This window comes from Macaca thibetana, chromosome 13 (genome assembly GCF_024542745.1).
Source record: "Macaca thibetana thibetana isolate TM-01 chromosome 13, ASM2454274v1, whole genome shotgun sequence".
Taxonomy (NCBI): domain Eukaryota; kingdom Metazoa; phylum Chordata; class Mammalia; order Primates; family Cercopithecidae; genus Macaca; species Macaca thibetana.
The window spans coordinates 17,969,752-17,994,218 of NC_065590.1; the positions used below are offsets into that span (position 1 = coordinate 17,969,752).

At 50.5% G+C, this 24,467-nt stretch overlaps 2 pseudogenes; one reads left to right on the plus strand and one right to left on the minus strand.

Moving 5' to 3' along the window:
* Window positions 1-10,082: 10,082 nt before the first annotated feature.
* On the plus strand, window positions 10,083-17,174 carry LOC126934382 (zinc finger and BTB domain-containing protein 45-like; annotated as a pseudogene).
* Window positions 17,175-18,554: 1,380 nt separating this feature from the next.
* Window positions 18,555-21,535, minus strand: LOC126934383 (glycosylphosphatidylinositol anchor attachment 1 protein-like; annotated as a pseudogene).
* Between the last annotated feature and the right edge of the window lie 2,932 nt (window positions 21,536-24,467).

Below are 24,467 nucleotides of genomic sequence, written 5' to 3' on the forward strand. Positions count from 1 at the left end.
GCTCTAATATTCCTGTCTGGTTTTGGTAAGTATTCGTTAGATAGGCTTTTTCTTTGAAAACCTGGGATTGAGAGGTTGATGAATGAAAATTAATCCTTTCACTTTGTTATATATAGCTTTGCAATAATTAGGTCAGAGTGGAGTTTCAAGGTCATGAGGAGGGCTGGTAACGTAGAAATAACGGGCTCTGATTGGGCAACCACTCATCTGAGTTCCTTCCATTTGACCTAATTAAGCTTGTGAAACTTACACTAAGCCCATGAGCTCATCTTTAAAAAGCTTTTATTAAAGGATTTTCAGCTGTTCCAAATGGGACTTATTAGTGGAATGTGTTTAAAACGATCATATCAGATGAATAAAAGGTATTTGATCCCTTGTTTCCTTAATAATAAAATGATGGCTTGGAAAAATAGGCTAGAGTCTAACCACAGTGCTATTATTAGGCTTTCTTGTTAAACATAGGTCTAAGCCTAAGTATGTCAATACAACAAATACTGTTCGTTTCTATTAATTTAAAAAAAAAAAAAAAAAAAGCCTTTCTGGCATAAGGACAGTTTTCATCTGGTTATTTTGAAACATTTTTGTAAGATAAATTTACATCTATAGAGAAAATTTTTATTTGTAAAGAGGGTTATGTCTCTGTGCACTGGAAGAGAGGGAGGACTAAATCACTGGGAAGTCTTACGATAAAGAAGCCGTTGGCTTAAATCAGCAAAGCAAGCCGTCCCTTTGTTTAAGGTGTTTTTCCTGGCCATCCTGTCTTAACTAGAACTTTACCTACACCCTCCTTTTTGGTTTAGGCAAATGATGGTATCTAAACCTGAAGTCTCAGCTCTGTGCCTTTGAGATATAAATGTTCTACCACGTCTTCTCTAGAACCTGATAACTATCTCTTTAAAATGCAAGTCTAGGGAGATGACTCATCAGGAAAAAGAAGAAAAAAGAGGTATTTGGAAATTGTGCAAATTAAAGCAGCCCCTGACGCCAAAGTCTATACTTTCCTAAGTCAGTCAGTTCTGGCAGCTCGAACTGGATCAAGAGAGCCCTGCTGGGCAGGCCTGAAGAGCACCTGGATGCAGACACCTGAGGAGCCAGGTGCCTGAAACTTCCTCCACCTGCTCGAGGAATGCCAAAGCCCAGGTGCTGGCAGGACAACCCCTTCTGGCTGCCTAAGAGGTGGCAGAGGATGGAAACAAGGTCAGAGACAGAGTGTTGAACCCTGCCTCTCAGGTGGGTAGAAGATGCCTGTCACCAAACTAAGGCCCAGCTTGCCAGGTGAGGTGGGTGAACTGGTGACCCACCGAGAGAGTGGACGTCAGAACTACACGGTCCCGGACTTCACCTCGGCCAGCGAAGGAGAGAGAGGGTTAACGTTAACTGCACGAGGCCCACTCTAGCCTTAAACTCTGCAATGCAAACCCTTCCCTTGGAGGCAAAACAAACATGACAAGGAATTCTGAGGTCAGAGGACAAGAACCACGAGTTCCCTAGTGGGAGACTGATGAGGCAGTGTCCTTCCTGCCCTTGGTCTACTGGCTAAGAACCTTCCTCAGCCTGGCTTTTCCACATTGCACTTTCAGCTCTGTTTGCAATTTTCCTCCCTTCGTGCTGAGGGAATCCCAGTGTTTGATCCTGAAATCCATAGGTTCCTAATGGGTGGTTAAAAGAAACCTCAGCGAGAGAAGCAGAAAATGTTCCTCTTCCTGAAAAACTGTAGAAAGGCAGGTACCATTCCTGGTGAGGATGTGGTCCTTGCAAATGTCTTTTTTATGTTTTATTTTATTTTGAGACGAAGTTTTGCTCTTGTCACCCAGGCTGGAGTGCAGTGGTGTAATCTCTGCTCACTGCAACCTCCACCTTCCGGGTTCAAGTGATTCTCCTGCCTCAGCCTCCCGAGTAGCTGGGATTACAGGCACCACAATTGGCTAATTTTTTATATTTTTAGTAGAGATGGGGTTTTGCCATGTTGGTCTCGAACTCCTGACCTCAGGTGATCCACCCGCTTCAGCCTCCCAAAGTGCTAGGATTACAGGAGTGAGCCACCGCGTCCAGCCTACAAATGTCTTTAAAGACAGCATGTTTCAGAGGCTGTAGCGGTGCCCTGTGAATGTGCCAAATCTCGCAGTCCCAGGAGCTCTGAGGGGCAGGCCAGGCTCCTTGCCAGGCTGATGGTACTAAAACCCTGCTCTCCAAGACATAACCTGATGACCCTGCAAGATGTCTTAATCGACTGTGGACCGTGAGAGTCTGCATCTCATTTTAATTAAGACAGGAAAAGAAAGAACAAAAGAGCAACTCCCGGGTTATAGAGAAACTGGATTTTAGTATAATATTCAAGTGTAGCATTGCTCATAATAACAAACATTTCCCCTCCCAAATGGTAAACACTTGCACTGCCTATTATACAAAAATTCAACCACCCCTCTGTTCCCCCCATATCTCCTCCCCAGTGACCCCCCTCTCATGCGGCCTCCTGAGCCTGGCCAGTGGTGAATGGCACTTTCAGGGGCATGAGACTCCACGTGAGTGGGACTCAGGTGGGCTCCCTTCTCCACGTGGGAGCTGGAGAAGCCGCCCTAGTACCAGCTGAAAGTGTCTGTGGTGTCCCTGCCGCTAAGGTAGAGGCCACCTCTGAACTGGTCTCGGGGTGTGAGCTGCTGCTGGTAGTGGGCTCTGCCCTGAGGGCCTGGTGGCTGGTCGGAAGGGCAGGCACACATGGGTGCCTCCCCAGGGACTCAGATCACCTGCCCACCACAGCCCCTGCACTGTGTGCTCCAGGCACGTGCTGAGTGACTGGTCAGTCGCCAGGGCCCTATTGATCCCAGTCTCCAGAGATGATTTAGTGTCACTCCACAGAGGGGGAAACTGAGGCCCAGAGAAGTAAGATGACTCTCCCCAGTCACAGGGCTGGTCAGCAGTAGGGTTGGAGGTTAGTCCCTTACTGTCTCACTCCCTGAGCCCATCCATAGCCCAAGGCAGCCAACCTCTGCCCGCCCTGGTTCAGGCCCTGACTGGCCCCTGTGGTGGGTGATGTCTGTATTCCTGGCCTTTGTGCTCCCAGCCAACTGGGAGGGAGCAGCCAGCTGGTGTGACAGGTTGTAGCTATGGACAGAAGGGTGGCTGTGAGGCTACCAGGAGTCTCACCAGGGCCCCCTCCTAGGGCCTGTCCAGAGTGAGGTCTGGGTGTCCCAGGCATTGCCAGACCGCAGGGTCTGATGCTGACCAAGAGGACATGGCCACAGGCTTTCCGAGGCGGGCCCCCAGGGAGAATGCAAACCTACTGTCCCAATTCCTGCCCTGGCCTTACACAGTCTCACCAAGCTGCTTCATGGTCCCAAACCAGGACCCAAGTGCTGCTTAGGCTCGAGATTGTAATTATTTGCAGCCAACTGGAACAGCGGACCTTCTTGGTTACTTTGCATTCTTGGAGCTAGAGGGAAAAACGGGGTGGTGACAGGGCCTGGTCAGGGATGCCGGAGGGGCCCGGTGGGGGTGCTGGATGGGGTGATGGCCAGTCTTTGCTCATAGGGAACCCCCTCCTCCTCTCCAGTCCTGTCCAGACCCCACCTGTTCTCAGAGCTGGCTCAAACAGCCGCTCCTCCAGGAAGGTGTCCTTGGTTTCAACCTGGTACTCCCACCCGCCAGTCTTCCTGGAGCGTCTCCTCCTTCCCTCTGTATCCCCATAAATCTAAGATGAGGGGGATGGATCTGCCCACTGCTGCTCACCTTATGACTCTTGCGAGGTTGATCAGTCTCCCCTGGAAAGCCGACAACTGAAGTCCATCAGAAAGGGTTCTCTGGCCCAGAGCCAGCCCCTGCCCACCCCTGTCATACTGCACCCAGGATGCAAGACCCAGGTCAGGTCTGGGTGACAGGAGGGCGATAAAGGGGCTGAGGCTCAGGGGCCTTCTAGCCTAACCTCTCTGGAGACAGCTGGGGAAACTGAGATTCCAAGCAGGAAGGTATGGCTCCAAGAGACTATTCTCATTAACCTGGAACATTTTTGCAAGCTGTTAGGTATAGAAGTCTGTCACAGGTAAGAGAAATGCTTTTCGAGGGCATGAGAGACAGCAGGGTTGTGACAATATTGAAGCACCACTGTGCAGGTTCACCAATTGCCACCACCGGGAGCCCCCTGAGAGCCATTGCAGATGCATGGCCCTACCCTGCAACCCCTGGACCTCCCAATGGTCTGGCGCCTAAAGGGTTATGCCTCATGGCGGGAAACAGGGCCCTCAGGATGCCCTGCCCACTCCAAGGTCTGCCTCTGCTCTGATTGGTCACTGACATTCAGATTGTCACCCAAATATAAAGACGTTAGCAGAAAGACTCATTCAATGCAAGTGGGCTCAGACACAGAAGGGAATTGGGTTGCAAAAAGCCCCTTTTGTTTCTTTTATTTTATTTTGGAAAAAACTTTTATTGTGAAAATTCACATATATATATATTAAAAAATTCAATCATCGCGAAAGGATAGACAATGAACAAATGAATTCCCCATCCACTCCAGATTCCCACCCCAGAACCAGACCTCCTGAGCCCACTTCCCCCATCTCATCACGGATCCAGACCTCCTGGCCCACTTAACCATCTCATCATGGATCCAGACCTCCTGAGCCCACTTCCCCCATCTCATCACGGATCCAGACCTCCTGAGCCCACTTAACCATCTCATCACAGATCCAGACCTCCTGAGCCCACTTCCCCCATCTCATCACAGATCCAGACCTCCTGAGCCCACTTCCCCCATCTCATCACGGATCCAGACCTCCTGAGCCCACTTAACCATCTCATCACGGATCCAGACCTCCTGAGCCCACTTAACCATCTCCTCACAGATCCAGACCTCCTGAGCCCACTTCCCCCATCTCATCACGGATCCAGACCTCCTGAGCCCACTTCCCCATCTCATCACGGATCCAGACCTCCTGAGCCCACTTAACCATCTCATCACGGATCCAGACCTCCTGAGCCCACTTCCCCCATCTCATCATGGATCCAGACCTCCTGAGCCCACTTAACCATCTCATCACGGATCCAGACCTCCTGAGCCCACTTCTCCCATCCCATCATGGATCCAGACCTCCTGAGCCCACTTAACCATCTCATCATGGATCCAGACCTCCTGAGCCCACTTAACCATCTCATCACAGATCCAGACCTCCTGAGCCCACTTCCCCCATCTCATCACGGATCCAGACCTCCTGAGCCCACTTAACCACTCATCATGGATCCAGACCTCCTGAGCCCACTTCCCCCATCTCATCACGGATCCAGACCTCCTGAGCCCACTTAACCATCTCATCATGGATCCAGACCTCCTGAGCCCACTTAACCATCTCATCACAGATCCAGACCTCCTGAGCCCACTTAACCATCTCATCACAGATCCAGACCTCCTGAGCCCACTTCCCCCATCTCATCACGGATCCAGACCTCCTGAGCCCACTTAACCATCTCATCACAGATCCAGACCTCCTGAGCCCACTTCCCCCATCTCATCACGGATCCAGACCTCCTGAGCCCACTTAACCATCTCATCACGGATCCAGACCTCCTGAGCCCACTTAACCATCTCATCACGGATCCAGACCTCCTGAGCCCACTTCCCCCATCTCATCACGGATCCAGACCTCCTGAGCCCACTTAACCATCTCATCATGGATCCAGACCTCCTGAGCCCACTTCCCCCATCTCATCACGGATCCAGACCTCCTGAGCCCACTTAACCATCTCATCACGGATCCAGACCTCCTGAGCCCACTTAACCATCTCCTCACAGATCCAGACCTCCTGAGCCCACTTCCCCCATCTCATCACGGATCCAGACCTCCTGAGCCCACTTCCCCCATCTCATCACGGATCCAGACCTCCTGAGCCCACTTAACCGTCTCATCACGGATCCAGACCTCCTGAGCCCACTTAACCATCTCATCACGGATCCAGACCTCCTGAGCCCACTTAACCATCTCATCACGGATCCAGACCTCCTGAGCCCACTTAACCATCTCATCACGGATCCAGACCTCCTGAGCCCACTTAACCATCTCATCACGGATCCAGACCTCCTGAGCCCACTTAACCGTCTCATCACGGATCCAGACCTCCTGAGCCCACTTAACCATCTCATCACGGATCCAGACCTCCTGAGCCCACTTAACCATCTTGTCACGGATCCAGACCTCCTGAGCCCACTTTCCCGATCTCATCACCAGTGATTTCTTGGGCTCTGCATTCGTTTTCTATTGCTGCTGCAACAAACAGCTACAGACTCAGTGGCTTCCATTTCTGTCTTACAGTTCTGGTTACCAGAAGTCCTAAGAGGATCTCACCCGGCTAAAGTCAAGGTGCTGGTAGGGCTGTGTCCCTTCTGGAGGTTCAAGGGAAGAATCAGGTCCCTGCCGCCTCCAGCTTCTAGGGGCTCCAGCATCTAGATCTGTGGCCTCTTTTCTCCATCCTCAAAGCCAGCAACAGCAGGTGAAGTCCTCGCCCATCATACATCACTCTCCCTTCTGCCTCCTTCAACTCTTTGTTTTATATTTAGGGGGAATGAGTACAGGATTCCTTCATAGTCAAAAAGCTCCTTATAGAGAAGTTTGGAACTTTCAGTACAGCTTTGTCTTTTTTGCCATTTTAATTTTCCATTTAATTTAAGTGTATTCTCTCATTTGACCTTCATACTCTGTGGAGAAATATCTCTATTTCAGCTTGCATTGATAGACTGCTTCCACACAGCCCCCACATTACCCAACCACCCAGCAGAGATCCTCATTCCCATGAAACATAAAGAAACTGAGGCCCAGGGAGGCTAAGAGTCCTGCCAGGATTATTCACCTTCCAAGGTAAGGAGCCAGTTCCAGACCCGGGTTTGTGCAGCCCTAAGCTCCCCCGTCTTTCTACAATGGTAGATTTAGACTACAGTAATCTGGCAAGTGTGGTCAGAAAATGGCCAAGTTGGATTTAGATGATGTTCTCTATAAATCCATTATCCTCTCCCATGTAAGCAAGGCAAAGCACTCCAGGCCATGGGGAGTCCCTGAAGACTCGAACTGCAGTGACCACATCAGGAGGTTGCAGGTTGACCAGAACTCACCGACACAGCAGGAGAACAGCTTGGAACCTGCACCCCAGCCAAGACCCAGTGCCTTGGACTGGGGGAGAAAACATGTAGCCATTCCTCTCTCTCTCTGCTGTCTAGCGGGGATTCTGGCTTTTCTTGCCAGAGCCACCCCTTTCCCTCCTCTTAAAGTTCATGGTGGTTTTTTAAGGAAAGGGAGAAGAGAAGTGCATGGTGTGATAGGGCAGGAAGAGAAGAAAACGGAGGAGAGGAGGGGACTTTCCCATGAGCAGGCAGAAGAAGAAAAGGCAGCTGTGGTGTGTGATGGACATTGATGCAGCGGTGTCCAGTGTGGGGTCAGCCCTAGAGGAGAGACAGAGAGACAGACAATGAGAGAGTCCTGACCTTTATGATTAACATGGGATCTGCCTGCAAATGCTGTTTAGGGCCATCACCTCTTCCTGTGCTGCTATTTTTGAGAGTGATGCTCCTGAGCCCCATGACCCAGTCAAGCTTGATGTCCCCTTGAGCCACATTCAGTGCTGGGAGTCCAGTGTGACCTGGCCGGATCTTGCTGCATTAAGAACAGGGCAGATCTTGACCCCAGTGTAGGGGCTGGATGTGAACAGGCAACAGCTGCATTTCTGAGTCAGAAAGACTTGGTTAATTGCTAATTGCTTAGGCAAGTAATTTAATTTTGAGTCAGATTCCTCAGCTATAAAATGCAGATGACAATACTTATTCCTCCGGGTTGTGGGGAAAATGGAGATTCTAAGCACGATGTCTATTTCTCAGAAAGCTATCAATTTGGTGGGTTATCTTCCTTTCTACCTTCACAAGTGGCTATCCCGGCCACCCAAACAGACCCTGGACTCTCAAGTGGATGGGGTCCCGTTTGCACAGGGCATAAACTAACAGTCTGCGTTAAGTCTATACTTACCACTTAGTGAGCATTATGTCCCCTCAGGGGCCTATGTGGGCACCCATCTCTTCTGCAGCACCTTTCCTCCCCACTGCTGGGTCTGCACACCACCCCCTTCTTGGGTAAAGCCTCTGATCAGTGATGACCTTGGTATGGTGGTGATGGTCAGTCTTGGCATCAAATGAGCTAAGTTATATCATCAGTTATTCAATAAAACACTCATCTAGGTGTCAACGTGAAAGCATTTTGTGACATTGTTATGTACATGTTGTTACAAATGTTCATGATGCGTTTACTACAGCATAGAATTTTCCTGGGGGCCAGCCTGAAGTCTGTCCCACAGGTCATAGCCATGTTACACACAGTCACAGGGGCCAATAGATTAAATTCTTTTCCTTGAGAACTAAAAGTAAAATCCTAAGCCCCCCATCCGACTTAACAGACCCCCTCTTGGCCAACGAACCTCAAATAAATCTTAAAATTGAGTTCTTGGCCATGACAGGACAGGAGGTCAGACATACTTCCCTGTACGTCCCTCCCTCTTATGGTTTAGACCCAACAACTGAAAAGCATTAATGTTAAAATAGAGACTGTGAGACTGACAGAACAGACTCTTTGTGGCAATAAGACCCCAAATTATAAACAGGACCTAGGGCCATGCCAGGCAAGGGTTAAGTCTTGCACCCTACCCTTAACGAATGAACTAGGTTCTAACTACCACATGGTTTTTATTTTTCTCTAGCAGCCAAGCAAGCACTGGCCGTGAGAGAAGCAGGATTAAAACAATTACAACTCACCCAGTTCACAGGCACTGAGTAACTGACCTCCTGCCCCACCAACCTTAACAACAGTTTTCAGTGGACAAGGGACTGATTTCAGTAACTTCCTCCTGATAAGAGACCATCCTCCATGGACTGGTTCTGGCCAGTTTTAGAGGCTGTGCCTTTACAGAGGCTGTGTACCTTCATGTCCCTGCTTCACTTTTTGATGTGTAGGGCCTAATTATAATACATTTAAATGTCAAGTCTCCACCCCAGAATGAACATGCATGTTTATTGAATACGCATGTGTTAGAACCTCTTTTATGAGTATTCTCATAAAATGATATAGCTTCTCCGATATCCTGTTGAATATGTATAGGTAGCCAACTCATTCGGCTCAAATTCCTGTCCTCTCCTTCCCTCCCTAGAAGTGCCTGCCTCTGGCCTTGGCTGTAGGCCACACTTCCCAGCCTGTCATAATGGCCACCTTGCAGGCTGCAAACCTTTATAAGAAATAAAGCTCTCTTTTCTAAATTTATAAATTGTGTGATTTTTCAGTTGACAATCTCTTTCTACACACACACACACACACACACACGCAATTTATACAGAAAGAAATCTGGAGAGTATATGTGGGAATGGATATTAAGTGTGCGGCACAATGGCAGAAGTAACATAAAGTTGGATTAGGCTAAATGTATTAATGTGGGCCCACTAAACAGAGATTCTGGATTCAGGGTTGCAGGTCAAAGCTTTCGAAAGGGCTCCAAGGGTTGGTTTGATCAGTTACTTGGTTGGTTGCCTGATTGGTTGGTTGGTGCTTGATTGGTTGCTTCATGGCTTGCTTGGTTGTTTGGTTGGTTTGTTGCTTGCTTGCTTTCTTGCTTGTTTGGTTGGTTTGTGTCTTGCTTGCTTGCTTGCTTGCTTGCTTGTTGGTTGATTTGTTGGCTGTTTGCTTGTTTGTTTGGTTGCTTGGTTGGTTGGTTGAAACAGAATCAGAGTTTACCTAAGGTACACAAAGTTGAGATGCCACAACTTCCTTGGTTTATGTGCACAGGAAGGTTGTGCACATAACTTTCCTGTGCACATGAGGAAGATTGGATTTATTATGTCAGACCTGCTCACTCACACTGGAGGGTTTAGAGAACATACTTCTCACAACGATCACGAGAAAGAATATTGTGAGAGGAGCCCAGTATCCTGGAAGAGCTTTGAGCTTGTGCTCTCAGTAGGCAAAATGTTACAGCAGGAATTGCTGCTACTGGACTGGGATCTTTAAATAAAACGAGGATAATTGAATCCTGGGGTGGCAGGGAACATGAGCTGTCCTTAATCATCAAAGATGAGGTAAGTGTGATCACCACAGTGGAAAGCAGTGTTAAAGCAGCAGTCAGAATGGTTTGACTCACAGAAACCCACAGCGTTGTGCAGTCCACGGTATCCACAGGGGAGAGCTAATGGGCTGTACCAAAGTCTTACTTGTTCTTTAAAAAATGAAGAATTCTAGGTCAACTGAATAGAAGACTAACTCAAGTTAATGACACACGGATCTAAAACCCTCTGTCAATTCCCAGACTTGAGCCAGTTCACAGGCCCACAACCCCTTAAGTGAAGGGGAGGCTGGGTGATCTTGGGGAAGTATGCTGCTACATTGCCAAAATTTTACATTGTTAATCTTTCTCCCAGTCTTCCCCAAAGGTACCTACAGCCTTCTACCAGTATGACTGTGACTTGGGGAAAAAAAAAATTCTCAGATATTTGGGGAATTAGTGGACACTCGCTCTGATTTGGCAGGAATTCCCAGAGACCAAAAACATCACTGTGGTCCACCGGAGTAGGGACTTATGGAGGTCAGCTGGTGAATGGAGTGTTAGCTCATGTCTGTATCACAGTGGATCCAATGTGTTCCTGAACCCACCCTGTGGCTGGAATAGACACATACCCAGCAACTTTCAGCATCCCTACGTTTGTTGTCTCACCTATGGACTGAGGACAATTATGATAGGAAAACCCAATTATAAGGCACTAGGACTGGTTCGACCTAGTGAAATAGTAAACCAAAAGCAAGAGTGCATTGAGTGCTATGTAAATGCTCTCCAAAGTGGCCTTGGTGGAGAAGGGTTTCAATAATCAAGCAGACAGGATGACCTGTTCTGTGCTTCTTTCCCCAGCCACCCCTGTCATTGCTCAATGGGCTCATGGATACAGTGGCCATGGTGGTGGGGTCGGAGGTGATGCCTGGGCTCTGCAACATGGACTTCCACTCCCAAGGCAACCTGGCTGTGGCTCTGAACCACTTCCATCATAAAAGGGGCAGAGTCTCGTTTTCACTGAAACAGACACTATATATGAGAATTTCCCCTCCTACCCTCAATGTTCCTGTCACCATACAATTTACACCTGATAAATTGTGCTTCATAAAAATTACACTACTGTCTAGACTTACAGAGTGCCTTATCCATCCTTGTGGTCTCCCACACAAATTGGTTCTCATCATCACTATTACCCCTAGTGACACACTAGCAAAATTTTCATTTCCTGTCCCTCAATCTTATGCTCTGCTGGTCTAGAAGTCTTGGTCCCAAAAGGAGGAGTGCATCCCACAGAATACAAAGAAATGATTCTACTGAACTGGAAGTTAAGATAATCCCTGTCCACTCTGAGCTCCTCATGCCTCTGAATAAACAGGCAAAGAAGGGAGCTACCGTGCTGGCAGGGGTGGTTGATCCTGACTACCAAGGGGAAATTGCTTCTACTCCACAGTAGAAGTAAGAAATAATACTTTGGGAATACAGGAGATCTTCTAGGGTGTCTTCAGTGCTACCTACTACCATGCCCTGTGATTAATTTAACAGAAAACTACAACAACTCAATTCAAGCACAGCTGCCAATGGCCCAATTCCTTCAGGAAGGAAGGTTTGGGTCATCATCCCATATAAAGAACCAAGACCAACTGAGTTTCTTGCTGAAAGCTAAGGGAATACAGAATGGGTAGTACAAGAAGGTAGTTATAATTACCAACTAGGAACATGTGACCAGATACAAAAATGAGGAGAGTAATTGTTGTGACTTTGACAAGGGAGACAAGGCAATTCACTGGGCAGTAAATAGTCTTTTCAAAAATGTCCTGGGACACTAAAGCAATGACACACCGCTGGGATGTAGAACAAGTCCCTACATGTGAGTGCCTCCCCCTCTCCATGCAGATGGCTGTGGGCCTGTGGCACCCACACCTGGCCTTACTTGCCATTCAGTTAGACTGGCAGATGCACCTCTGGGCATCCTGAATGGCCAGAGCACATAGTGCCCGTTTTAGACACGACCCTCAATTACTGGGAAACAGGAGAAGCTAGACATCACCAGAAATGTGCATCCTGGTGGTTCTTCCCTTTGGCCATGTTTACGTCCAAAATGGCAACCATAATCGCAGAGTGGCAACTGAGGCCCTGGCTAAACACATGGCTGCAGCCTTTGTGATACTCATCATCCTTTTAATCTTCTCAATGAAGAAACCATCGAGTCAGGTGTGTTCCTCTGCAAAATTGTGTGACCCAGGACATATGACCTAAAATCCCGTAACTGCTGCCCAGGGTGGAACTTGTGCATTAATTAAAACAAAATGTTGTGTATATAGCCCTCACTACTTTCATAACATAATACAGGCTATGCTGGCTTTAGATAACCAGAGTCCAGTCATAGTCTTTGTCTTACGGTCCTATCACCTCATGGTTTAATCAAGTCCCAGACACATGGAGGAACTTTGTATCTAGTGTAATTGCAACTGCATTTACAATCCTTTGTTGTGGCTTATATTGCTGCTGGGTTGTTTGGCAGCAATGCTCTTCCCCAAAACTGGCCCCAGGGAAACCACAGAAAAACAGTGTGGTGAGAATTTGAGGGCCATTCAAAGGTATGCTGGGGTGCAGCGCAGGTTTGGCTTGTCCTGTCAGACAGCTACAACTCAAGCATCTTCTGAAAATGACTGTACGTTCCTCGGTGAATTTTTGTTCAGCGTTCCCAGCTGAACAAAAAGGCTAATCCAAATGTTTACATCATACCTATAAGGAACACTTCAGCGCTGGCACATTCCTTGGATCAGAGGTCATGCAACGAACCAAGCCCTTTTGTTTTGGGCTAGGTGGGGGTTTCTTGGCAGAGGTTGCTAAGTGGAGGTTGCTCTGGGAAGAATATCATATAACCTGCATGCGTTTGACAAACACGAGGGGATTTCTTGTCTCGCCTGCTGCTCCTGGGCTCCCTGTACATAAATTCCCTGAATAAAGCTTATATCGCAAAAAAAAAAAAAAAAAAAGAAAAGAAAAAAAAGTCCTGGGACAGATTGATGTTCACATGTACAGACTGAAGTTAGTCCCCTCCCTCACACCATTTATAAAAGTTAACCCTAAATGGAACACCTAAATATAAGAGCCAAAAGTTTAGTACACGTAGGAGAAAATATGAGACTGAGACTTTGTGACCTTGGGTTAGGCAATGATTTTATAGATATGATACCAAAACCACAAGTATAACAGAAAATATACATAAACTGTACTTTATAAAAATCACAAACATTCGTGTATCAAAGCAGACTTTCAAGAAGATGAAAAAATAATTACAATGTGAGATAAAATGTTTGCAAATCCTGTATCTAAGAAGAGAATTGTATAAGAATATGTTTGGGCCAAGCGTGGTGGCTCACGTCTGTAATCCCAGCACTTTGGGAGACTGAGGTGGGTGGATTAACAAGGTCAGGAGATCGAGACCATCCTGGCCAACATGGTGAAACCCCATCTCTACTAAAAATACAAAAATTAGCCGGGTGTGGTGGGGCACGCCTGTAGTCCCAGCTACTCAGGAGGCTGAGGCAGGAGAATCACTTGAACCCCGGAGGCGGAGGTTGCAATGAATCAAGATCGTGCCACTGCACTCCAGCCTTGCGACAGAGCAAGCCCCCGTCTCTCTCTCTCTCTATATATATATATATACACACACACACATATATATATATGTTTGAACATTTACAAGTCAATAGTAAAAAAGAAAATAACACAATTTTAAAATGGAGAGACAATCTGAATAGACATTTCTCCAAAGAAGATATACAAGCGGCCAATAAACACATGAAAACATGTTCAATCTTATAACTCATTTAAACAGTGCAAATCAAAACCAATGAGAAAGCACTCCACATCCGTCAGGAAGGCAATAACTAGAGACACAGATAACAATAAGTGTTTGTGAGAATGTGTAGCAATTGGATCCCTCGACATTGCTGGCAGGAATATAAAATGCTGCTGTCCTTTGAAAAGCAGTCTGGCACTTCGTCAAAAAGTGAAACACGGGCTTGCCATATAATACAGCAACTGCACTCCTAGATCTGGAGCAATGAAATCATGTGAAAAGCCTGTATGTGAATGCTCAGAGCAGCATTATTTACAATAGTCAAAAGGTAGAAACAACCTAAATCCCACAAACTGCAGAAGAGATAAAATATGGTGAAGGTAAGTAACAGAAGTCAAACCTAAAAAGTAACAAGCTACTGATACACGCCATGAACATGAATAAACTTTGCAAACTTTGATAGAAGCCAGTCACATAAGACCCAGTGTTGTGTGACTTCATTTATATGAATGGTCTAGAACAGGCAAATCCATAGACTGAAAGTGATTACGGATTTCCTAGGTCGGGGCAGATCGGGGAAATGGGCAGTGCCTGCTGATGCGCACACGGTTTCTTCTGGGGTGATGAATGTTCTAAAATGATGGTGACGGCTACACAACTCTGTGAATATACAAAAACCCCTTGCATGGTACACTTTAAATAGACGGGCTGGATAGCATGTAAAGTATATCTCAATAAAACTGTATAAAAATAAAGAGAAGCGCCCGGAAGTGCCGCCTTGGAGTCGGGGAGAAGGCGGCCACCGCCGGGCCTGGAGCCTGAAGAGGAGTCGGAGTTGGCGGCTGCAGAGGCTGTGCGCCATATACACCCGCAGAACTTCTCAAGCTCTCTGCTTGAGACCCTCAATGGGCAGAAGCTGGGTGGGCACTTCAGCGACGTGACTGTGTGCATTCGTGAATCTTCGCTGCGTGCACATCGCTGCGGCTGGCAGTCGGCTCGCCCTCCTTCCAAGACAAGCTGCTACTCGGCCACTCTGAGATCCGTGTACCTTCGGTGGTGCCCGTGCAGACGATGCGCCAGCTAGTCGAGTTCCTGTACGGCAGTTCGCTCCTTGTGGCACAAGATGAAGCCCTGCAGGTGCACACGGCTTCGTCGGTGCTTCGCATACAGACAGTTATCACAAATGCACACAGATTATCGCAGGCGCTCGAGTCCCAAGCACCTCTGCACCCGCGCCCCTGCCCACCCCTGTGCCCCCGCCACGGGCACCTGCGCAGCTGCGTCGCCGCCGGCGCCACCTGCTGGCTGCGCACCCCCGGGGCACCCCTGTGCCGCGCACAGCTGTAAGCAGCGCCAGCCTGCGCGTTTGCAGCTGCCTGCGCCCCCCACACCTGCCAAATCCGAGGGGCTTGGTGCTGATCCCTCACTGTCCGCGGCCCCTGACGACCGAGGTGACAACGATGACGAAGAAACTGACGATGAGACCGATGGCGAGCACGGCGAAGGTGGCGGCCCAGGAGAGAGCCAGGCCCCTCATTCCTTCCCAGACTGTGCTGCCGGCTTCCTCACTGCTGCTGCTGACAGCGCGTGCGAGGAGTTCCCTGCACCCACTGGTCTCGCTGACTACAGTGGTGCGGGAGGGATTTTCTTCGGGGATCTGGGGCAGCAGAGGACGTATTTCCAGATGGCGCTGTCCCCGAAGGCTGTCCCACCGAGACCCCTGTCCAGCCCGACTGCATACTGGCTGGACCCCGCCCGCCTGGCGTGAAGACCTCAGGGCTGCCTGTCGCACCCTTCCCCTTTCACTTGGGAGCTCCCGGACCCCCCGCACCACTCCCTTCAGCACCATCCGGGCCAGCCCTGCCCCCTCACCCGCCTTCTACCCCACACTCCAACCCGAGGCAGCCCCCGGCACTCAGCTGTGGGAAGCCCCGGCTCCCTGTGCTGCTCCCACCACAGCCCCCTTAGGCACCTCTGCTCGCACTCCAGGTGCCGAGCCACCTGCTTATGAGTGCGGCCACTGTCCCAAGACGTTCAGCTCAGAGAAAAATTACACCAAGCACACGTTCATCCACTCGGGGGAGAAGCCGCACCAGTGCGCCGTGTGCTGGCGATCCTTCTTGCTGCGCGACTACCTGCTCAAGTACACGGTCACGCACACCGGCGTGCGCGCCTTCCAGTGCGCTGTCTGCGCCGAGCGCTTCACGCAGAAGAGTTCGCTCAATGTGCACATGCGCACTCACCGGCCAGAGCGCGCCCTGCCCCGCCTGTTGCAAGGTTTTCTCCACCAGGAGCTGTTGGGGCGCCACCTGGCCGTGCACCCCGCGCCCTGGTGGGGCTGGGGCCTGGTCTCGCCCACGGTGGATCCGCGACCTCCCGCACAGTCGGCCACGCCCGCTGCAGGACCCGTGGTTCCCGCCCCTAGGCCACGCTCCCTCCTGAGAGCAAGTCTTTTTCCCTTCACCCCTTTCTCCACACGCCCAAGTCCGCCTTACTCCTCTCCTCCACGTACTTGAACCTTCCAGGTGGTGCCGGGCTGGGGCTGGGCCTGGGACGGGTTAGGGACCAGACCACCTCTGAGAACTAGACCATTTCCAGCCTAAACCGGGCGCTCAGGCCCTCGGACCCGGCCAGACATTTGACTCCGGTTCGCGCCCCGCCCTCTGCTGAGGTTGGGGGTGGGGACTGGGGCGGCTCCCCGGCTCAGGTGTCAGGCCGGGCGAGGTCCCTGGCTCCCTACCCAAAATATCACTCCCTCATGGGGCGCCTAAGGAGGCTCAAGTGGACCCATCATATATGGGGGCTGGTCCTTGGGACCCTCACGCTAATAGAAGACTGTAGGCTATGGGGCCTAAACCATAAATGAATGAAGAAAGGGAAGGAAGGGAGGGAGGGAGGGAGGGAGGCAGGGAGGGAGGGAGGGAGAGAGGCAGGGAGGGAGGGAGGGAGGGAGGGTCTAGTTCATGAAGGAAGGAAAGAAGGAAGGAAGGAAAGAAGGAAGGAAGGAAAGAAGGAAGGAAGGAAGGAAGGAAGGAAGGAAAGGAAGGAAGGAAGGAAGGAAGGAAGGAAGGAAGGAAGGAAGGAAGGAAGGAAGGAAGGAAGGAAGGAAGGAGAGAGAAAGAAAGAGTCTAGTTCACAGTCCCCTTGTGTTAGGTGTAGTCCTATGACCAGCTTTTGCCAAAGGGAGACAATGGACTAACGTGAGCCACTTCCAGAGCTGGCCCACAAAAGCCTCCAATGCTTTTCTCACACTCTCCCCTTCTACCGGTAGATGCAGGTGGGAGGAGGTCCCAGAGATGACGAAGGCACCTGATGGAAAGATTCTGGGTTCCTGCATGGCCATGCAGAGGGGAGCAGCCTCTATCCTGAACGCCCAGCCAGCAAGCTCTGGTGGGCCCAAAATATGTGAAGTCAATGAAATCTGGGGGAGTCATCTGGTACTTCAGTACAATATAACTAATTCATCTGCTTAAAACCTTGGCCCGGGGCCGGACGCATTGGCTCACGCCTGTAGTCCCAGCACTTTGAGAGGCCAAGGAAGGCAGATCACTTGAGGTCAAGAGTTCAAGACCAGCCTGGCGGCCGGGTGCGGTGGCTCAAGCCTGTAATCCCAGCACTTTGGGAGGCCGAGATGGGTGGATCACGAGGTCAGGAGATCGAGACCATCCTGGCTAACACGGTGAAACCCCATCTCTACTAAAAAATACAAAAAACTAGCCGGGCGAGGTGGCTGGCGCCTGTAGTCCCAGCTACTCGGGAGGCTGAGGCAGGAGAATGGCGGGAACCCAGAAGGCGGAGCTGCAGTGAGCTGAGATCCGGCCACTGCACTCCAGCTTGGGCGACAGAGCGAGACTCCGTCTCAAAAAAAAAAAAAGACCAGCCTGGCCAACATGGTGAAACCCCATCTCTACTAAAAATACAAAAAATTAGCCAGGTGTGGTGATGGGTGCCCGTAATCCAAGCTACTCAGGAGGCTGAGGCAGGAGAATTGCTTAAGTCCAGGAGGCAGAGGTTTCAGTGAGCCTAGATGGCGCCACTGCAATCCAGCCTGGGCGGCAGAGCGAGACTCCATCTCAAAAGAAAAAAGAAAAAAAACTTGGCCAGAGGCAGTGGCCCATGCCTGTAATTCGAGCACTTCGGGAGACCACAGAGGATGGATCACCTGAGGTCAGAAGTTCGAGGCCAGCCTGGTCAACGTGGCAAAACCCCATCTCTACTAAAAATACAAAAATTAGCTGGGTGTGGTGGCAAGTGCCTCTAATCCCAGCTACTCAGGAGGCTGAGGCAGGAGAATCACTTGAACCTTGGAGATGGAGGTTGCAGTGGGCCGAGATTGCACCACTGCACTCCAGCCTGGGCAACAAGAGTGAAATTCCATCTCAAAAACAAAATAAGTAAAAACGTAACCACACTGCTAACTTAGCTAAGTATTTTTCTAGACATTTAAACCCATTTTAACCCAGCCATTTTGTCTCAGAAAACTTTGTTCCTGTGCTATATTTGATTCTGTGCTAAATAAAACATTTAAATCAGAATTATACCAATATTTAAATCTTTTTGTTAACAAAGTATTTTCCAGCGCATTTTTTTTTTAAAGCAGCTGAAACACGCACTTGTTTATTTCCCCGGAAGGAGGCAGAATGGGGTCCTTGGGGAGTCTCTGTCCCAGCCTGGTGCCTTGGACAGGCAGATCTCACTTCCAGAAGAGTACATGCCAGGAAAGCAGCCAGCAGGGGTAGAGGCCCAGGGACAGCAGTGGGAAGAGCAGGGCGCCTTAGGTGTGGTGCTCCAGCACACGCTGGGCCAGTACTGCAAGGAAGAGCTGCCAGCCTTTGGCCAGTGACAGTGGTGCCTCCTGCACCTCCTGCCACAGGAATGGGTTGCCAAGGGGCGTGGCCGCCGGGCTCGTCAGCGCCAGCAGGGCAGTGTAGAGGGTCCGGGGCCCATGAGGCTCGGCGAGCGCAGCAGCAGGCACCATAGTGGCAGCCAGCAAGAAGTCCAGTGAGAAATTGGTGAGGATGATGCAGCCCAGCTGCAGTGCTAGGCAGATCAGGGCTACCAGCTTCCGCACCATCCAGCCCCTGTCTGGGACCTGAGGGCTTACCACCCTCTGCTGGGGGAGGCGGGACACTGGGGCCGGGGACCCCCCCTGGGCTCCTCAAGGCCTGCTCCAGCCTCAGGCAGCTGCATCCACAGTTTCAGAGCCTTGAAACCAAGGACCAGGAGCAAGAAGTCGGTGGCAGGCAAGTAGAGGCCGATGGAGACGAAGCGAGAGAGGGTGGGGAGCAGGTAGAGGAAGAACGGCTGGTGCAGGTGCTGCAGGAGGTGGTTGAGCTTGCAGAACATGCCCTCCAAAGCCTTGCCCACTGCCAGCAGGTCATACTGGTACTGGTGGAAGCTACTGATGCCACACAGGGTTAGGGCCTCCACACGGTAGCACAAGAAGAGGCCATAGGAGTGGTGGGGGCGGCGGGAGGCCTGCCACAGAGCCATGAGCGGTAGTGTCTGCAGGCCCTGCAGCGGTCTGGCCAACGACATCCAGTCCTAGGGTTGCAGCTTACTTACCCTGAAGCGTGCACAACAGGCCCCCTTTCTGGCAGAAGGTCTGGAAGAGATTGAGCAGGTCAAGGTTGGGCAGCTGTCCAGGGCAAATTTTATTCAGACATTTTAAAACTTTGATCCATTTTATAAAACTACAGGATAGAAACCCAATTATAACTCATCCACTTTTTAAATATATATATATATACAGAGTCTTGCTCTGTCACCCAGGCTGAAGTGCAGTGGCATCATCTCAGCTCTCTGCAACCTCCACCTCCTGGGCGCAGGTCATTCTCCTGCCTCAGCCTCCTTTGTAGCTGTTATTACAGGCATGCCTCACCTATGCCTGGCTACTTTTTGTACTTTTAGTAGAGACAGGGTTTCACCATGTTGGCCAGGTGAGTCTTGAACTCCTGGTCTCAAGTAATCCACCTGCCTCGGCCTCCCAAAGTGCTGGAATTACAGATGTGAGCCACCATGCCCAGCCTCTAGCTCATCAACTCTTATTTTTAATTCACCAGAACTATTTTATCAGGATTATTTATTTTTTATTTAAATGACTTCATTTTGGGCCACATCAAAATTAACTGACTACAGATTCTGCTATTATAAGTTTTATTCAGGAATCAGTATTTCTTTAAGTCAACTTTTCCAGATCAAATGAAACACAACAAAATATTTTCCAAAATCTTTTTCTTCCAACAATTTTTAGTCATCATAAGTTGTACCACATACAGTTTTAACCATTATCCATTTTGCATGCATTATTTGTATTATTAGTCTTCACTATGAGAATTAAAGTATCTCTAGTCAAAACGGTGGGGTCAAAGCATTTTACTTTTTTAGTTTACAGAGATTTAAATTAGTCTTAGCTTCTAGGAACATGCTGCTTGCCTAGACGTCTCCATAAACCCCTGTGCTGGCCTTGCCCCATTGATGAAACAGAAGAGGATTTTCTCAGAGCTCCTTACAAATTACAGGCAGGTAGAAGCCAACACATTACTTCCTATCGTCCTGCTTAGGCACTGAAAACAGCCGTCCTACTCACACATCCTGGCGAAGAGTCGTGACTTTTTCTCTCTCTTCAATGAATAAATACCAAGAAAAGAGAGTCTGTTTTAGACAAATAAATTCCCAATTTATCGAAGGGTAACTCAGTCCCTCCCCTTCATCTTGCAGTTCAGTGTAGGGAGACAATGCTGGTCTTCACCTGGGATTTTCATATTTCCCTCTTTCTTAAGAACAGACGGCTCGGTTTTATCCTGGGCAGCAATTTGCCAAGCAAAAAGGCTACTGCTCCTAACTAACCTACCTTGTAGCTAAGGTGACCAGAACAAGTCCAAGCTAACTGGGCATGAGCAGAGGCACTGTGAGGGGCTCGGGGAAGCTGCTTGCCTGGAACTCACACAGCTGAGCGGGTCTTTTTTTTTTTTTTTTTTGAGATGGAGTCTCACTCTGTTGCCCAGGCTGGAGTGCAGTGGCCGGATCTCAGCTCACTGCAAGCTCCGCCTCCCGAGTTTACGCCATTCTCCTGCTTCAGCCTCCCAAATAGCTGGGACTACAGGCGCCCGCCACCTCGCCTGGCTAGTTTTTTGTATTTTTTTTAGTAGAGATGAGGTTTCACCGGGTTAGCCAAAATGGTCTCGATCTCCTGACCTCGTGATCCGCCCGTCTCGGCCTCCCAAAGTGCTGGGATTACAGGCTTGAGCCACCGCGCCTGGCCAGCTGAGTGGGTCTTGGTCCTTCCTTCTCTCCTCTGCCTACCTCTGAAGCACAGCCCTCTGGGGTCCAGAGACAGCATTGAGGACAGAAGTCAGCTACTGAGACTCTGGGACAGCAGGACAGGTGCTGGCTGATGGCCATGGGGACAACCCAGGTCAGCATGGACAGCCACCTCCAGAGTTCTTTAACAGGAGAAAGAAAGCATTCTCTCTGGTCTATGCCACAACTGTTCTGAACTTTCTGCGTGTGTAGACAAATCTAACTCCAGTAGAGATACTCACTTTTCCCTGAATCTCTGTGAGCTGGGACCAGTCCTACCCTTCCCTGGGACACACGCTCCTACAAGAGGCAGGGGTGGAGGCGACCGGCATGATTATAAAGATCTGGGGCTCTCACCGGTCCCACATCCATGGCCACTTCTAGTAGTCACAGAGGTCCAGTTTCCCCTTGGGGAACTACTCCCTTCCTCCAAGTCCATGTGGTTAAGTAAGGTTAGCTTACTTCCTGGTTGCAGGAGACAGGAACCAGGGGACATGTGGGACACACGCTGGAGGAACCACTGGTACCATGCAATGTGCTGTGCAGTGTGGCTCTGGTGCACCTGCCACCTGGGGCCCATGCAGACCCTGTGTGCACGTGTGGCCATGGACATGAGGCCTAGGCATCCCCCTCAAAGTCCACACATGTCCACTCATTAGGAGGCCCAAGGGCACCCAGAGCACATCCCACACACCCACCAAGTATGGAGAAGTTGGACAGGGTCCACGGTGAGGCCTCCATATGCAGTTCCAGTCCAACCCCTCATTAGACACTTGGGAAACTCAGGCCCAGAGAGAGGAGGGGCTGGCCCAGGACACAGGACATGAGCAGAGTCCAGTTACCGCTTCCTAGGCCAGAGCTGAACCATATCCCATGGGGTTGTTTTGGGAATGGGAGCCCCTAAAATTCTGCAGATCTCTGCTCATTTTTCCCAGGAGAGGCTGTTTCCTCTCAGCATCCCCACAGGTGCATACCCACAGGCGCACACAAGCTGACATCACAGGGGATGACTAAGGGTGGGGTGGGAGGAGAAGCGGATCCTGGGGAGGTAACAAAGGGAAAGAAGAAAGAGGCTGAGGCAGCTCTGCTACAGACAGCAGCATCCAGTCACCAGCACCATGACCAGGGCCCATAGCATGGGAAAGGGAGAGATGCCAAGAGGCCAGGCTAGGGGATCCCTAAGGTCCCCCCGGGTCGGCCTGGTCTGGGGCCACCTCCAGGGCAGTCAGGGGAGAGCGGGGCCTGGAGTCCTGTGTCCACTGCTCTGGGCAGCTTCCACCAGGATGAGCTCCCTAGACTGAAGGGGCTACAAGACAGAAGGCCTCAGTTTCCTTCCCCACATACTGAGGTGCTGGGCGTGGGTCACCCCAAGACTCCCACAGGCTCAGAAAGCCTCCGTTGCCCCAGCTCTCCATAGATGACCCGCTGTGCTCCGAGGTTCTTAGAAAATGCTTTCTACCCCTGGAGGTCCTTCTGAGCAGAGGAAGGCAGGGCAGTTGGTGTCCTGAGACTTGGAGCGGCGCAGGACATGGCAGAGCATGAACCGTGCATCCCTGGACAAGAGCAAAGACGCCAGTGTGGGAGGCTCGGGTCCTCCTACTGTGGAAGTGGAGCTGGGGCCACCTCCCTGGATGTGGTGAGGAGGCCTTGGAAGTGTCTGGACCCCGGGACAATGCTGGCAGTAGGGGTAAGAAGGGTTTCTGATATTTCTCTCAATCCTCTTGGATTTTTGCCGCCTGGGATGCAGGAGAGTGGATTTGCCTTGCAAGCTCTGTGTCCTGGTTTTCCTTCTTTGGATGCAGTGCTAGCTCTGGCCACCAGGTGGAGACATGTGCCCACTGTGTTCTACGGGAGCACATGAGCCAGGGAAGAGCTGGGGTCATTCAGGCCATTCCCCGCCTCCAACCTGACCTGCTTCTCCTATTGTCAGCATCCATCTCCACAGTCCGAGCTGGTCCGTGGTAGGATGTGGGAGCGAGGGGCTCCAGATCCTCCCATTTACTCGTTCAGTCATGATGCCCAGAGCACTTGCCTTGTTCCGGGGCCTGAGTTAAGCCTGGGTGCCCCCATGAAAAAGACAGACATGGTATGGTCCCTGCCCTCTGGGAAGGCACCATCTGGAGGGGGAGAGGGACCAAACCACAAAACATGTAAGTGGGGAAAGGAGCAAGTGCTGTGTCGAAGTAAAGCAACTGCTGCAGGGGAGGCTGGGGGCCACTTCTTGGTGAGGGGATCTGAAAAGGCCTCCCTGAGGTGACATTCATGCCATGAGCAGAACAATAAGAGGCAGCCGGCCCTGCAGACATTTCTAGCACAATGTGGGGAGGTGAAACTGTGCAGGGGCTCCAGGGCAGACGAGTTTGTCCAGAAAGAAGCTTAGAAAGGGAGACAGTGTGGCTGGAGGGAGCTGGGGGCAGAGCAGGGGAGGGAGGGAAGGGTGGAGCAGATCCTGGGCCAGGTCTGCTGTATGAGGGCCCCACTGCTGTGTGGAAACACTGCCCCACCCATAGCTGCCCATAACAACAGGCACTCACCATCTCTGGTTTCCACAGGAGGCCCAGGCCCAGCCCAGCTCAACAGGGTGCTTCTACCACACAGTCTCTCAGGGGGCTGGGCTAAGGTCTCCTCTGAGACTCAACTGGGGCAGGATCCACCTTCAAGCTCATTCATGGGGCTATTGGAAGGATTCCATGTGGACTGAAGGGCCAGGTTCCCCTCTGTTGTCCTCTCTGGGTCCTAAGCCACAGGAGCCTCCCCTGAGGATAGTTCCTAACAGAGCAGCTGCTCCCCAGAGCCAGGGCTTAGAGAGAGGAAGGGGGAAAGAGAGAGGAGGCGAAGAGAGGGAGAGAGGGGGGAAGAGAGAGCTGAGAAGATCTGGGAAAATGTCAGCCATGGTTACTAACAACTAAACCTTGGAGGAGATATCCCATCACTTTTGCCACATTCTGTGATTAGAACAGGGTCTAGTGCACACTCCAGGGGAGGGTGTTGCACAAGGATGTGTATCTCAGGGGTGTGGATCACAGGGAGCCATTAGGGAGGCTGCCTACTACATAGGCAAGAAAGGTACTTGGGTTTGAATCTGGATATAAAGAGAAGCCACTGGAAGGATCAACAGAGGAAGACAATATATGAAGTCATTTAACTTCAACACTTTCATGGTGCAGACAGAGAAATGAGGCCAGAAGGAGAAATGACATTTCCAAGGTCACGTGGCAGCAATCCAGGCCTTCCACAGGCGTTGTGGGGAGGCGGCGCTGCACATATGGAGATGTCATGGAGTAGGAAGCTGAGCAGTCAGCAC